Source organism: Quercus lobata, chromosome 2 (genome assembly GCF_001633185.2).
Source record: "Quercus lobata isolate SW786 chromosome 2, ValleyOak3.0 Primary Assembly, whole genome shotgun sequence".
Lineage (NCBI taxonomy): Eukaryota > Viridiplantae > Streptophyta > Magnoliopsida > Fagales > Fagaceae > Quercus > Quercus lobata.
This window is the reverse complement of record NC_044905.1, coordinates 31805496-31823032: the sequence shown is the minus strand read 5'-3', so window position 1 is coordinate 31823032 and position 17537 is coordinate 31805496. Positions and strand designations below refer to the sequence as shown.

General features: G+C 40.9%; 1 pseudogene; it reads right to left on the bottom strand.

The window, feature by feature from the left end:
- The window catches only part of LOC115963133, a 36029-nt pseudogene extending 22274 nt beyond the window's left edge, over nucleotides 1-13755 (bottom strand).
- Nucleotides 13756-17537: the final 3782 nt, after the last annotated feature.

The following is a 17537-nucleotide window of genomic DNA, read 5'->3' as shown; positions in this document are numbered from 1 at the left end:
TCCATCTGGCTTCTGAGTGTCTTACTCAGGAGGCTAGGGTGGCCTCCTTGACCTCTAGGATGGAGGCTCTGGAGAAGGAGAATTCAGCTTTGAAGAAGGACCTTATACAGTCGATGGACGAGTCTGCTACCTTGAAGGAGAAGGTCAAGGCTCTTAACTCTGACTTAAGGGTTGAGCGTCAGCTGAATCTGGAGAAGGATGACTAGCTTCAGGCGACCAAGGAGAAATTGAAGACAGTTGCTGCCAGGTCCGTCGAGGCGTTTCAGCAGACGGAGGAGTATTCCACTATACTTTTCAGTTGGTATTTCAAGGGATTCGAACTCCTCCGCCGGTACCTCGTCAAGTACCCTACAGGGGTTGATCTGCCAAGTCTAGATCTAGAAGTGGTGGATCAAGTGATGGCTGCTGACGAGGCTGCCCAATCTTCTGCTCCTGACAGTGATGCCCCTGCTGCTGACGATGCTCCTATCGCTGAGAACACTCCGGCTGCTGCCGACACTGTTACTGACGCCCCAAACGCCCGAGCCTGATCCTTAGGAAATTTATCACTTATATTTGCCTATTATGTTTTAGGCCCTTTTTTTTTTGGTGATGTAAAAAAATTTTTTGTTTTTATTTCCATTTTCAGAACAATACTTTTTGGTCCTGTTATGAGAACAAGGATAATTGCCCTATGTTTTTGGGCTTTTCTATGATTTAATGTTTATCTGCTTCTATTGTTACACTGTTTATCTATGTTTGTGCATATGTACGTGATTTAGCATAAACTTCTTAGCGTACCTTGTACTTAGCTGGTACTTAGTGCAAATTTCTTGTGATTTGCTCGTCATCCTTTATCTTTTGTTGTAGATGTCTATCCTTCTTCTTTTTCTTTTTGCTCTTTTCCTTTCTGGTTCGCCAGTGTCCTTAGTTCATTCAGTGGGACTTTGCTATTCGCGTGTCCCTCGTCTGTGATTTACATCCGTCTTGGCGGAATCTTATCACTTAGCCTTTTTTATGGTGACTTACATCCTATTAAGGAATCTCGTCACTTAGGGCTTCGTCTGTGATTTACATCCGTCTTGGCGGAATCTTATCACTTAGCCTTTTTTATGGTGACTTACATCCTATTAAGGAATCTCGTCACTTAGGGCTTCGTCTGTGATTTACATCCGTCTTGGCGGAATCTTATCACTTAGCCCTTTTTTATGGTGACTTACATCCTATTAAGGAATCTCGTCACTTAGGGCTTCGTCAGTGATTTACATCCGTCTTGGCGGAATCTTATCACTTAGCCCTTTTTTATCTTATTCGTTGGTGTTGTCGTCAGTGACGTACTGTCGTCAAGGTGGACTCTTGTTAGTTTGACTCACGATTGACTGGACCTGTCTGCATAAAGACATCAAGGGATAAGAAATTTTTATTGAATTCAAGAGCGACTGCCTTTGTCTATTACATTTACTGGTGGTACTTTTTTAAATGCTCAATATTCCATGGTCGAGGGAGCCTTTGTCCGTCCATGGTTTCCAGGTGATAACTTCCTTGTCTTGAGTAGTGAACGACTCGGTAGGGACCTTCCCACGTAGGACCTAGCTTTCCCTGGGTAGGGTCTTTAGTTGCCATGGTGGTCCTGCGTAGGACGAGGTCTCCTATGTCCAGGCGTCTCAGTTTGACCCGTTTGTCATAGTATTCGGCCATTTTTCTTTGATACCTCGTCATCTTGCTGGATGCGTTGACTCTTACTTCGTCTAGACAATCTAGGTTCAGTCGTAGTTCGTTGTCATTGATCTCTTTGTTGAAGGTTCCACGCCTGATACTTGTGACCCCTACTTCGACTGGGATTACTGCTTCTGTACCATAGGTAAGCCTGAAGGGGGTTTCTCCCGTTGGGGTTCTGGCGGTGGTTCTGTAAGCCCATAGGACATTTGGTAGTTCTTCTGGCCAGGCACCTTTCGCATCGTCCAGTCTGGTCTTGATAATCTTGAGCAGCGTCCGGTTCGTCACTTCCGTCTGTCCGTTTGCCTGAGGATGCCCTGGGGATGAGAACTGATTCTTGATCCCAAGGCTTGAGCAGAATTCCCTGAAGCCTTGACTGTCGAACTGCCTTCCATTGTCTGATATGATCGTCGAGGGAATCCCGAACCTGCATACTATGTTTTTCCACACAAAGTTCTGGATCCGAGCCTCAGTGATCGTTGCTAGGGCCTCTGCTTCAACCCATTTTGTAAAATAGTCAATAGCAACAAGAAGGAATTTTACCTGACCTTTACCTTGGGGCAGAGGACCGACGATGTCGATTCCCCATTGTGCAAATGGCCATGGGGAAGCTATGGTCGTCATTTTCTCTGCTGGAAGCCGCTGCACATTCCCGTATCGTTGGCATTTGTCACACCTTCTGACGATGTTAGCAGCGTCCACCTGCATGGTTGGCCAAAAGTATCCTGCTCTTACCACTTTGTTTACTAGGATTTGGAGCCGGCATGGTCGCCACAAATTCCTCCGTGTACCTCCTCCAAGATGTATTTGGCCTCTTCCTCGTCGACGCACTTCAAGTAGGGCATTGAGAAGCCTCTCTTGTACAAGACGTCATTCAAGATCGTGAATCTGGCTGCCCTCTTCTTGATCTTCCTGGCTTCTTCAGTGTCTTGAGGTAGGTGCCCGTCCTGGAGGAAGGATATTATGGGCGTCATCCAGGTGTCTGTGCTTTGGATGGAGAACACCGCCACCTCTTCAATACTCGGGTGTTTCTGGATCTCTATTGCCATGTCTGTGCTCGTTTCCCCTTCTTCTGATGACGCTAGTTTTGATACTTCGTCGGCTCCAATATTCTGGCTTCTTGGTATCTGGACGAACTCCACTGTGTCGAACTCTTGAGTTAGTTGCCTAGTCAGTTTAAGGTATTTCTGCATCCTTTCTTCCTTTGCCTCGTACTCCCCACTGATCTGTCCGATTACCAGCTTTGAATCACTTTGGATCAGCAAGTTTTTGGCACCAAGAGCTTTCCCAAGCCTCAAGCCCGTCAATATTCCTTCATACTCGGCTTCGTTATTGGTGGCTGGGAACTTCAGTTGAACCCCATATTTCATCACTTCTCCGTCGGGGGTGGTTATGACGACCCCTACTCCCCCTCTCTTTTGGGCTGACGAACCATCTGTCTGTATTGTCCATTTATCAACTTCGTCTGTAATTCCATCTTCGTCTGGCAGAGTGAATTCAGCGATGAAGTCAGCCAGAGCTTGTGCCTTGATAGCTGCTCTTGGATGGTACTCGATGTCAAATTGGCTGAGTTCGACTGCCCATTGGACCATTCTCCCTACTACTTCTGGTTTGTTCATTGATTTCTTAATTGGTTGATCCGTCATCACAAGGATAGGATTTGATTGGAAATACGGCCTGAGCTTGCGCGAGGCTACTATAAGTGCAAACACGATCTTTTCGATCCTTGGGTACCTGAACTCAGCTCCTTGAAAGGCTTGGCTGACGTAGTACACCGGGAGTTGCTTCTTGCCTTCTTCTCTAATCAAGGCTGCGCTTACTGCCGAGGCTGACACTGCCAGGTATAAGTATAAGTTCTCCCCTCCTTTGGACGGGCTCAGGAGAGGTGGACTGCTCAGGTATTGCTTCAGCTCTTGGAACGCTACTTCGCATTCGTCGGTCCAAGCAAAAGCCTGCTTGAGGGTTTTGAAGAAGGGTAGGCATATGTCTGTGGCCCTAGAGACGAACCTATTCAGGGCTGCTATCCTTCCTGTAAGTTTTTGTACGTCCTTGACGGTCTTGGGTGAAGCCATGTCGATGATAGCTCGTACTTTCTCTGGATTTGCTTCTATTCCTCTCTGGGAAACCATGAATCCCAAGAACTTTCCCGAGGCTACTCCAAAAACACATTTGCTTGGATTCAGCTTCATCTGGTGTTTTCTCAGGGTTGCAAAAGTCTCCTCCAGGTCGTCCAGGTGAGCGAGCTCCTCCTTGCTCTTAACGAGCATATCGTCCACGTATACTTCCATGTTCCTGCCAATCTGTTGGCTGAACATTTTGTTTACCAATCTTTGGTACGTAGCTCCAGCATTTTTCAACCCAAAAGGCATCACCTTGTAACAGAAGAGTCCTTGGCTTGTGATGAAGGCAGTCTTCTCCTGGTCTTCTTCAGCCATCTTTATCTGGTTGTACCCTGAGAAGGCGTCCATGAATGTCAGTAGCTTGTGTCCGGCGGTGGAGTCCATGAGCTGGTCTATCCTTGGTAGAGGGAAGCTGTCCTTTGGGCATGCTTTGTTCAGGTCGGTGAAGTCTACACACATTCTCCACTTTCCGTTTGCTTTCTTTACCAGGACGACGTTGGCGAGCCATTCTGGATAATATACCTCCCGGATGAATCCAGCCGTCAAGAGTTTGGTTACTTCCTCTGCTACTGCCTGATCTCGTTCTGGAGCGAAGGTTCTTCGTCATTGCTGAACGGGCTTCCTGTTGGGGTCCACATTCAGCCTATGCTGGATGACTTCTGGAGATATGCCTGGCATGTCCTCGTGACTCCATGCAAAGACATCTAGATTCCCCTTAAGGAATTTTATGAGTCTCGTTCTCATCTCGGGGCTTAGCGTCGTCCCTATCCTGGTCGTCTTGTCCGCATTTCCTTCTATCAACTCTACTGCTTCTAGGGTCTCCATCCCGTCCTCCTCTTTTTCTTCAATCGTCCACGTGTGGTTCTCCTTTTTTGCCAGTACGGCCTGATAGCATTCCCTTGCCAGGACTTGGTCACCCTTCACTTCACCCACGCCGCTGTCTGTTGGGAATTTCACCTTCAAACAGTAGGCTGACGTCGCCGCCTTCCACTTGTTTAGGGTGGGCCTCCCAATGATGACATTGTAGGACGAGGGGCAATCTACCACCAGGAAGTCTACTTGTTTGGTCAACTGCAATGGGTAGGTCCCTGCCGTCACCGTCAGAGTCACTATTCCCCTGGGGTAGACCCTGTCTCCACTGAAGCTGACGAGCGGAGAGTCAAAAGGACGGAGCCTTTTTGGATCTAATCTCAACTGTTGGAAGGCTGGAAGGTAGATGATATCCGCTGAGCTCCCGTTATCAATAAGGATCCTTCTGGTATTGAACCCTTCAATATTCAGCACTATGACCAGGGGATCGTTGTGAGGCTGCTTTACTCCCCTGGCGTCTCCTTCATTAAAGGACATGTCTTGGTATGTTCGTCGGTGCTTGGACGGAGGCATGGTGTGGACACTGTTCACCTGTCTGTGGCATGCTTTTTTGAGTGATCTAAACGATCCTCCTGAGGATGGTCCGCCCGCGATCGTGTTTATCTCCCCGATCACTTTGCGTGGAGACTGGGACGGATGGTCGTCATCCCGAGTAAAGGATTCTTGTTGGGTCCTGTTGTCGTCTCTGAACTTGCTATATTCTCCTTTCTTCACATATTTCTGTAACTTTCCTTTCCGTATTAATTCCTTTATTTGTTCCTTCAGGTCTCTGCAATCTTCTGTGTTGTGGCCGTGGTCTCTATGGAACCGGCAATATTTGTTCTTGTCACGTACGTTGGGGGACGAGTGTAATGGCCTGGGCCATTTGAGATAATGCTCGTCCTTGATCTTCGTGAAAATCTTGTCAACAGGCATAACCAAAGGGGTAAATTTTACCTGACGAGGATTTTTGTCGTCTCTCCTTCTATTCCCGTCGTTGTTCCGACGTTCTGGTCTGTCTCTCTTTTGCCCTCTGCGGTCGTCTTCTCCTTTGGATTTGTCCCCTAGTCTGTCAGTATCTTTTATGGCAGCTAGAGCATCTTCCGCGTTCATGTACTTTTGTGCCTTCAGGAGCATCTTAGCCATTGTCTTCGGGGGGTTTTTTGCAAGAGAGGCCACAAGGTCTCTGGATCTCAAACCTGCTTTGAAGGTCGTCAGCTGCACCTTGTCATCAGCTTCGTCCACTTCCAGAGTTTCCCGGGTGAATCGCTTGACATATGACCTCAGAGTCTCCTTCTCTCCCTGTCTTATGGTGAGTAAGTAATCTACTGGTCTCCTTGGGCGTTGTCCCCCTATGAAGTGGCGCAAAAAAGCACTACTCAGCTGATCGAAGTTGTCTATGGACGAGTTTGGCAGCTTAGTAAACCACTCTCTTGCAGCTCCTTTGAGAGTCGTAGGGAAGGACCGACACAATATCTCGTCAGGTGGCTGCTGGAGACCCAGAGTCGTCTTAAAGGTATTAAGATGATCCTGAGGGTCCTTGAGTCCGTCAAATGGCTCTAATTGAGGCAGGCAAAACTTTGACGGCACGGGGCAATCAAGTACTGCTGCAGTGAAGGGCGAATCTGTAGCCCTTATCATTTTGTCTACGCTCCGGTCCGTCTTTTCTTTGATAGCGCTCCTTAGTTCGTCCATCTCTTTCCTCATTTCCCAAAGAAGATCTGAGTTCTGTTCGTCCGGAGTAGTTGGTCTCCGGGGGGTTTCCCTCTGCTGGCTATCCCCCTCTCCCTCCGTGTTACCCTTGGACCGGTTTTCTTCCTGTTGAGCTTGTTGAACCTGCTGGAGCCGCAGCTTCATTTCCTGGTTCTGTTTGGTGAGTTCTTCAATGGTGGCTGCAAGGGCCTGGACTTGCTGGGCCAAGGCTGCTGAGTCTGGGTTGGATTCCATCTGAATGTAGAGGGTTGATGGGAACTACGCTCTCAGATATGAACCTGAAAATATCTTCCCCACAGACGGCACCAAACTGATGAGGTGCAAAACTCGTCAATCTCAGGAGGCAGATGGAATTCCCGTTGGCATCTGATTCTCTTCAAGAAGGATGGTCACCGGTGTGGTGCCTGCCACAACGTCTCCGATGCCAAAGTTAGAGCAATCAAGATGTTTATAGAACTAGCAGTAAGAAGTGTCTTTTCAGAATTGTAGTATCGTCCCTTATGCTGCGAAATGTGAGAGTTTTATACCTGTGAGCTAGACTGCTAGCCGTTGGAGTGTAAATGCTCTTCTTTCATAACGCCTCAAGCCCAATTATGGGGCTTTTATTAGTCCACAACGGTCTGCTTTACTGGTTTCGTAACTGCCCAAGTTATTTACTAGTACCATTGAATGACTTTCATTTCCTCGTCGTTGACGATTTGTTCGTCATCAGGGGATATCCTCGTCATTACTGTAGCCTCGTCACTACAACGTGTTCTCGTCGATCCCATTAGATATAATATCAACAACAACAAGATCATCATCAAAATCTGGTCAAATCCAAATCCAAACTCAAAATTGACCGGACCAAAAAGAGCCCGGATTCATAACCGCCAGCACTCATTTCCGCCATAATGACCAAGCTCAACATTGCCTCCATCCGCTCCGCCGCCTCCACGTGTACAACTCTCTGCACCTGGGCCTCTCACATCCTCTCATTTCATTTAAAAGCAACTTAACATGGTACATTGCTGTACTAAAAATTAAAATTGGTAAATAAAAACCTTACCTCCCACATTTCCTGATCAGTATGCCACTAAAGAGTATTGGATCTTGTGGTATGATTCCCAAACGTGATCTTAGATCATGAACCCCGATTGAAGAAATGTCAATGCCATTTTCTAATAATCATTCCCTCAGTTGGCTCCACCAAACGAAACAAAGCACTAATAAGTGTTGTCTTTCCACTGCCAGTCCTCCCAACAATCACAATTTTGTGCCCTCCTTCAAATACACAACTTATCCCCTGAAGAACTAGGGGAGCATTGGGGCGATACCTCACCTGATTGATGCAATGTAATAATAATAATAGTTAGTACATTTCCATAATTCTAGAACTTGGTGATGGATACTTTTTTTTCTTTTTTTCTTTTTTTGCAATTTGTTTATGGTTACCTTTAAATCATACATCTTCACTTCACCAACGACAGGCCAATTGTGCATGGGTCGATGACCTTGTATTATTTCTTCAGCTTCACTAGGAATATGCATGTACTGTTCTAGCCTTTCTACAGAAGTAATTAAATTTTCTACCGAGCACCAATTTTGGACAGAATAAACAACGAATAGATTTAATGAAAGACCATATGATAGTGCCAATCCAATAAATCCTGCAAGCAAATTATTGGCAAAGAAAATGTTGGTCAGAAAATGCACTAAATAACTTAAGTTCAGAGAAAATCCAATTAAATTTTAATTGGATTCTCAATTTTGTGCCACGTGTTCCATTTGATTTTTAATTTTTTGCCAAATAAATTATTAAGTGTAAAAATTGAAGAGTCTAAATCCAATTAGATTCTAAATTGGATTTCAATTTGAGTCTAATTTTCCGCCACGTGTCCATCTAAGTTTTTAATTTTTATGGCCTGTGAATTATTAGGTGTAAAAACCGAACAATTAAATTCTAAATTTTATATATATATATATATATATATATATATAATGAGAGACCATTACATATTTAGAAATGTATGGTTTAAAAAAAAAAATCTGATATCATATATAATTTGAATATTTTCTAAATAAAAAAAAAAATGGTATAATTTGAATCGTATATTTATGATTATTTTTGGACATTTTTATAATGACTATTTTTGGACATTTTTATAATAAAAAAGAGGCCATTTTCAAGGGTAAAATATTTTAAAAATTGGGAGCCTAAACTTTGACACACCCCTGGTATCAACAAGGATATGACATTTGTACTAAAAATAATCACGTGTTAATCTAGTGCAATGTCTAGTATTGCCGTGTGCTTGTACAGAAACCTTAATGGGGTAAATAGTACTACACACAGATATTGCACACTCTGCGTTGATAATCCAGAAATCCAGGAAAAATGAAATCCATGACTTAAGAGAAAAAATTGGGGGTGGTTGAGAGGCGAGGAACCAATAGCCGCGAGACACCCGTCAGGTGTAGGCAGCTATTCCTACAAACCTCTCATGGACTATGTCAACTTGGGAAGTTTTTCACGATGTGCATCGGCACTTCTTTTTTGAAACCGCACGGGGGAAGTGTTACCGGATAAAGCCCCGCATCAAGATCCCCATGCAACATAGGGAGAGGGTTTAGGGTTTAGACGAGCGCGTGAAACTCCCAGCCCTCACCCCCGAGGGTTGTTAATGATTTTTCAGATTATTGTATATAAGCAGTTAAACAACTTCATACGAAATCCATGTGGGACTCGTTTTCAAATGCTTTCAAAATAATCCACGTACTTCTCCACGTTTCAATACTCGTTGCTCTTCTTGGCAACCCTCTCTCCTTGCTCTGCAGTCAAGTTTTCCCTTGTGCTGTCCGCCTTTTTGATAGCTCTAGGACCTTCCAAACACAACTTTGCACAGATCTATACCCAAGTCTTTAACCTTTTCAATCCATCCATTCTTGAGACTTGTTAATATATATATATATATATATATATGATAAGTACCGTTTGATTTGGTTAGTACATATATTGATGAACTAGTATCATTAATATAGCATGGTCAGTAGTGGACTAAGCTCAAAGAAGTGAGGCTAGAAACATTAAAGAATCCAACTTTTGGTATGAAGATTTCATGTGAGGAATCCTAGGGAATGCCCAAATGGTGACAAATGAAGGTGTGCACCACGAGAATGTAACTAAAGCATGATTATAGCAATACAATTGGGCTAATGAAGCTGATATTACTAACCAGAAGAAGAAGCTCCAAGACTAAGCAAAGTCACAGCAAGTGCTGAGGATGAGAGAACAATTGTGCACAGAATTTCCAGACGTAGGATCAACCACTCATTTGCTGAAAAACTATGAAAGTATTGAGTCCCATTTCTGTCAATAAGGTTCAGGTTCTTTAAAAAGAACCGTTCTTCCTCTCCAAAAGCTCTAATTGTCATGGCTCCAGCAATGGATTCAGCGAGGTGGTTTGCAATTAAGGACTTGGTGGTACCATCTGTTCGCATTAACTCTTTTGTGGAAGCAAAGTAGTATCTCTATATTTCCAAATAAAAACAAGTTCAGTATTTATTGTTGAGAAGGCTGTAAGTAATCAGAGAAGAAAGGTACATCCAGATATGGAAAGAGGTAGATTCCCTGTTAAGATCACATAGTCTTGCAGTTATTTCATTATTTACAACACCAAAGAATGTAGTAACCACACTATGTGCGTTCAGAATCATAGAAAATCCATAATTTCATGGAACACTATCCTCTACATTTCACTTGAAATGTTGATCTGGAGAAAGAGTCTATTTCGTAAGTAAAATTTTATTTCCAGTTCTAATAGTGTATAGAGTCCTACATCATTTAAAACTTTAAATGATATGACACAGTATAGACCTTTAGAGACAGGGACAAGTGAATGCTTTCTTTCAATCAAATAACCATTGAAAGAATCATTGTGATCATTTTATTGGTGTGTGTATTACCTGCAAGAGCATAGTCAGATAAAACATTGGAATTAAGAGAGACAAGATTGGCCAGGTTAAAATAGATAATATTGCATAACCATTGAAAGAATCATTGTGTTCATTTTATTGGTGTGTGTATTACCCGCAAGAGCACAGTCAAATAAAACATTGGAACTAGGAGAAACAAGATTGGCCAGGTTAAAATAGATATTATTGCATAGCCAGAGTAAGAGATAATAGCTGCCCCAAGGGCAAAATTTAATTTGAAAGCCACATCTAGGTCGATTGCTGTCAAATCAGATGACACCTACAAAAGTAAACACTATAAGTCCAACTGAGTTTTTCTAAAGCAAAGCAAACAAATTTTACTTTTGAACTGTTACCCTGTTAACAATCCTTCCCAAAGGCGTTGAGTCATAAAAGGACATTGGTGCCAGGAAAAGGGAGGTCAGCAGTGTAGAAAAAATCGTCTGTGATGCCCCAAAACTTAAAACAACAAAGTAAAAGGATCTAAGAATCTGAGAGATAATTAGAATACACCCAATGATTGAGTAAATTGTGATCAGTTTTACTCTATTAACATGAGAATCCGGTATGTGAGTAGCCAACCAGTAGTTTTGAATAATTTGCCCAACTACGTATGGGAGATGGAATATGTTTGCAAAGGAAAAGTACAAAAAGCCCTTATTCTGCTTCAAATACTTAAGGCTTGAGACCAGTGTCTCCTGTTTCTCTTTCTTCTTGTTTAAGCAAGTGATCTCCTAAAGATGACATTAATTGCTTCTCATTATAGTTCTTCTTGATCTCACTTTTGGAGGGTTCTGATTTTCTAAAAGAAGCATATTTTTCTTGCCTCTCAAAACCAACAATGTCATGATGTGCATTGACTAGATTTTGAAATTCTTGACTAGAAGCCAGTAACTCATCATATGTAGAAGTTCTTAGTATTTTCCCTTCAGTCATAAACTGCCAACAAAATGGAGTCTATTTAGTCCAAGAGTTTCTAACAACACTGATAATTGAAAATGTGTAGTAAAATTGGAAATGATATCTATCAACTTTTTTTAGGTATCAAGACCAGAGTTAAGAAGTACAGGGGAGAAAGTGCCCCCAACCCAGAAGGTAAATGGATACATAAATGAAAGACACTGAGAAAACAGCATAGTTTCACTAGTATACTACCGAAACAGAATCAAATGCAGGAAGGAAGTTGACTTGGTGTGTCACCAACAAGACCGTCTTCCTAGATAGAGCCCCCATCACATATTCCTGGCCACAAGGCATATTAGATTTTCTCTCCAACAGCAAGAAAGAGTACTAGTAGCAAAAACCCATTAGATAAAAATTTTAAAAATTATTAAAAAAAAAAAAGAAAGAAAAAAAGAGAAACTATCACATCAAATAGTCTGGTTGCAGTTTGTGCATCAACAGCACTGAATGGATCATCCAAGAGGTATACATCTGCATCCTGATAGAGCGCACGTGCAAGTTGAATGCGTTGCTTTTGTCCACCACTCAAACTAACACCTCTTTCTCCTATTTCTGTGAGATCACCATATGGAAGCATCTCAAGGTCTTTTATTAGGGAACATCTTCTAAGCACTTCTTGATATCTAAGCATATCCATGGGGGACCCAAACAGAATGTTTTCTTGGATAGACCCTGTCTGGATCCAGGATGTCTGAGAAACATATGCTATCTTTCCCTTAACGTTAACCTAAAAATAGGCCCCAAAGCACTATTAAGAACTTATATATCTACACTGATGGATGCATATAGTTAAGCAGGCAAATACAGAAATTTAGTAGAGGGTAACAAGAGAAAATGAAGGAAAAATATCATATTCCTCCTAGGAAATTTGCTACCTTAGTCTCATGAAAAACGTAAAATATACAATGCCATGATGAGGAATGAAATAATTACTTACTATGCCCTTGATGTTTGGCACCTCTCCAAGAATTGCAGCTGAAAGGGTAGATTTACCGGATCCAACCACTCCACAAATAGCAACCTTTTCTCCAGGTTTCACTACCAAATTTATGTCTCTTAGTGTGGCATTTGCAGAATTAGTCTCCCATGATATTTCAGTGGACATGATAAATATGGACTGCCCAAGCTCTTTCCCATCACACTTTTGGCTTGTACCTTTGTTCTCTAACTCTGGCGCCTCAAGAAACTTCACTATCCAAGTTAATGAAACCTTTGCTTCAATAACACTGCAACAACATCAGGGATCATCCGAATGCTCTCCTGAACATTGCGCAGAGTTGCTAGGAACATGAATACATTACTAATAGAGAGTGGAATTCCAAGGAAGTAGCATGCCCAAAAGGTGGCAATTGCTGCTAAAATGGGAGATGACCAAAAAACATCAAATAGTACCCCTTTTTTGTGTTAAAACTGCAAGTATCTGCTCGGATTCTTCTTTCCTTAACCCTTCTATTGCATCCTTAAAATGTTTCTCCCATGCGTACAACTTCACACCTTCATATTTGCAAGAGCTTCTGTCATGGCCTTCAACCTCTTATCTTGTGCCACCATAAGTTTTGCCAGATACTTGTGCTGCAATTTAGCTAATGGAGAACTCGCAACCACCGTCAATATAACTACAATTAAAGCTGCAACAGTTGCTAGCCCTATAGAATACCAGATGACAATTAATGCAAGACATAGTTGGAGATTTGTTGACCATATCTGATGAAACCAATATGGGAATTCACCTATTCTATAGGCATCTACTGTGACATAGTTCATTATCTGGCCAGGAGAATGAGTCACCTTAGCAGCATTTGAGAGTCGGAGTTGCTTCTGATAGATTGCTGCAGAAAGAAAGGATCTTACTTGGAGCCCAATCATTCTGGATCGAAAGAACCATCGTCTCTCAGAGAGTGACTCCAAACACTTCACCAAGAAGAGCCCTTTGGCCAGTGCATAACCCTTATATTCAAAAGCTGCTTTGCCTTCTGCAACCTCAATGAAGGCTTTTAGAAACAATGGACTGGCGGACAGTGTGAACACCTTGATCAATGCAAAGAATCCAGAAATTAAAATTGCTTTTTTTCTGGCAGGAAAAAATAGCTGAGAACATTGAAGGAGATTCATATTTTGCTTTTTGTCTCAGTTTGCTTAGTTGCTCTGTGAACATTAAGTGGCATGATTGAGCTTGGTCTGCCTGTCGTAACTGTGGAATATCAACATCCTCAAGAATTTTCTGCTTACCATGCTTCATTAATGGATTTAACCACCAAAATGTCATAGTACTAAGAAATCCAGCTTTGGCAAAAGGAGTAACATTTTCATTAGAATCATTTTCACCTTTGGCATTGGCTTCTTCACCTTGTAAAGTTGCATAGTAAGTATCAAGGTCCAAGTCTGGACCAGTACTGTATCTCTTTGCAACGTCACTTGAACACTTAGATTTCCCACAGAAAACGGTCCAGAAACCGTTCATCACGCCTTGCCTCTATCAGCTGAAAGTTCAAACAAGACGCTTTATCTGGTTTAGCGGCAATCAGATAGAGCCTAGAAAATTTTTTTCAGGGACCAAGTTGAATATACAATAAAAATTCATGGCAAAAAAAAAAAAAAAAAAACTTTATTTCATAAATTAATTTTAATTGAGCAAAATTTTATCATACATTCCTTTCTATATTACTATTTTTAGCACCACAAACAACAAAATACATGCTACATCAATGATGGCATAGTTAAAAATTTTAACAACCTTGCTACAGTAAACTGCAATAGTTGGCAATCTTTGGCGGTTTACTATAGCAACAAAGACAAATATATATATATATATATATATATATTTGTTTATTATTTGTCTCTCTCTTCTCTCATTAAAAAATCATTTTCTCTCTTTCTTCTCTCTCTAGTCTTCTCTCCTTCTTTCCTTCTCTCTTTTTCTCTCCAGCACTCCCCCTATCTCCCACTCGACTAAGCCTTTCTTCTTTTCGTGGTGTCTCCTAGTTCGTTGAGATCATCGGTGTGAGTTCGTGGTGGTGGGCCGATGTGGGTTTGTGGTGTGGGTCGGGTTTGTCTAGGTTTATGTGGTTGGGTGGTTTGGATCAATGGTTTTAGTGGTGGTGTGGGTTTGTGTGGTCCAGTTGTGTTGATTGTGTGGTATGGGTTTTGGCTTTGGCAATGATTGGATGGTTGATTGGCTTGTAGTGGCGGGCCACGCCGTGGGTTGCTATGGATGTGGTGGATCATTGATCAGGCCATGTTTGTTTGATTATTGTTTGATGTTGTTAGGGATTGGAGATTTGGGTTTGGGTTTGAAAGGTGGGATTTTATGGTGGTATGTGGTTTGATTTTAGCTTGTGGTCACGGGGTTGTGGTGGTGGTGGTTGTGACAATTGTGGGCTATGATTTGTGGGGGTGTGGGTGTGGGTGGCAGTGGTGGTGTGGGTTTGTTGTTTGTTCACAAACAGGTAGAGGCAGAGAGAGAGAGGAAGAATAAATAAATAATATTTAAACGAAGTAGTAAAAAATATATAACTATTGATGATACATGTATTGTTAAATATGGTGTTAAAATTGATAAAATAGTTTTTTAAGTTGTTAAAAACTAAAAAAAATAGCATCACTGTTGTAAATGCTCTAAATCACAACTTTGTCAATGGATATATAGGTATTCGATAACACGATTACCAAAAATAAATATAAAATAAAATATATTCACAAAATAATAAAATAATACTGCATGCAACCTGTAAAACACAAAATATTTTCTCAGCTGTCAAAAAGTCTATTGATAGATATACACTATTTTCTTTTTATTAAGTTGAAGTCTCAAAAGTCTATAGATATACACTATTTTCTTCTTATACAGTTGAAGTCTCAGTAGACTCAGTAATATTTTTTTGCCGAAAGGTAGATGTCATTGAAACCAGCAAGAAGGCAATTAACAACAGCCAAAACAAAGCCAACAAATTAAACAACCAACAACTAGACACAAAAACTAGCCAGCTCGCTAGAACAAAAGCCAAGAAACCTTGCTAGCAGCTAAAACATTCAAAAGTAACCACATTTAAGATAAAGGGAGGAAGCTCCCCAGGTGCAAGCAAACCTAGCCTGGAGCTGGACTTTCCCCACTTTGCTAACAAATGAGCCGCTTTGTTACATTGTCTTGGCATTCAAAAGTAATATGAACACAGCTTACTCAGTTATTTAAATCTCAAACACAGAAGGATATACCACTGCACATAGCACACTGATGAACATATCTGGACGGATCCAACACCGGTCTTCAAGTGAAGGCTGGAGTGAAGTCCGGCTAGCTATGGCTTAGGCAGCGACTAAATTAAAGTTGGGTTTTTTACTAATCAGAGATTTTTGGTATTTGCTTACTATGTCGTAGCTATATATTTATATGAAAGTTTTTTTTTTTTTGTTTGTTTCTATTTGGAGGGGATACCAGTTATATGGGTCAATGAATGGGCTGAATGCTATTCTTTTTTTGGGTTTCTAATGCCGAGCTAGCATTTCCATCTACACGACAATGACAGCTGCATGACAATCGAATGCCGAGCTAGCATTTCCTAGAGCATTTGACTTGCAAGATATTACTTTTTGCATTACAAAATTTACATTGCTAACAGCACTTTCAGTTCCAAAGCTACAAACAGTGAATAAACTCTTATACAGGGGATAGTGAAAGATGGGAGGGGGAGAAGTAAAATTTTCAGGTGCAGATAAATTGGAACTTATTGCATTTACAAATGATACTCTTGTAATAAACAAATATATACCTAGGAATTCAAAAACAGAAACCTCATAGATTTCAAGAAAGATGCTCTATATATGGTTATATACTGATACTCGAACTGACTGGAATCATGAATATAAGTTGAAAGTATAATGGAACACTATATTATTCATACAAGTTTTCATTACAATCCAAGCAGGAAAAAAAAAATGAGGAAGTGTATAAGTAAATTTCTGTTTGATTTGTCAGAACAATATCAAGAAGACAGATTAATAAAGTTTCAAGTAACGACTCACTCTACCGTCTAGCAAATCAAATTTCTTGACTGGTTTACTCCTGGACCAACATTCCTTGGTCTGTCATGCAAAGAAACTTATCCTCTTTTTATAATTCTAGGCAAATAACCCGTGCTGCACACGGTATGGGAATTCTCTGATGCAAATAAAAATTTATAATAAAAATATATATATATCCAAGTGTTCTTTTGGGAATAAGGGTCGTCAATAGGCGGTCCGGCCCATTTTTACTTGGCCCATGGGCACAATGGGCTGAGTATAATAGGCTATTAACTAGTTAACGGGCCGGGTCGAGCTGAGTCGCAAAAAAAAACCTCAGCCCATGACCCTACTCATGGGCAATGTCCATTTTGTCTTTAACGAGCTGGGTTATCAGGTTGGGCCTAATAAGCTACCTATGAGCTTATGTTAACATATTATTTTATTATTTTTATAAAGAAAGAATTAATTTTTTATAAAGGAATATTCAATCTATTTTTCTAAAAGAAAGAATTAAAGAATGTAATATTTAATTACAAATTTTTTTACAGTCAAATCTATTTAATTTTTTGTTTAGTTGATGGAAACCTATTTAATTTTTTTAATTAAGGTTTTAAATAATTTTTATTTTTATCTTTAATAATAAAAAATGTCAAATGGTTAATTCAAATTTGCTAGACTACTAGAAAAATATATATTTAGTAAACTAAGTTTAGCACAATTACTTTGAGTATCTTAGTGGCTGAGGAAGTTCTCTTAAGGAATTCCTCTATAATATCTCAAGATCAATCCTTCATATACTTCCTATATATTTTTGTTATGAATTATGAATTACAGGACTGGGCCAACGAGTTGGGCTACTAGGCTAGCCCACCAGGTACCTATGGGCATAAAAACTAGCCCATAGCCTAACCCACTGGGCTAGTGGGCTACTCATGAGTCTCAATAACAACGGGCCAAACCTACCATTAGTCCGGTGGGCCATCGGGTTTTTGGATCGGGTTGTGGGCCGTGGCCTATTTGATGACCCTTATTTGAGAATGGTTTATCTAATTTCTTACTAAAAGTATGTTAAATTATACTTATACCTTAAAAAATTTTGAAAAAAATGAGAAAATGAAGGGAAAAGTGAGGTTTTGAAAAGTTGTACAACTATATATATATATATATATATATATATATATCTAAAAACTGAACTTTAACATTTATTGTTGTTATACTCTTGTTGAATCACATCAGCGCCAC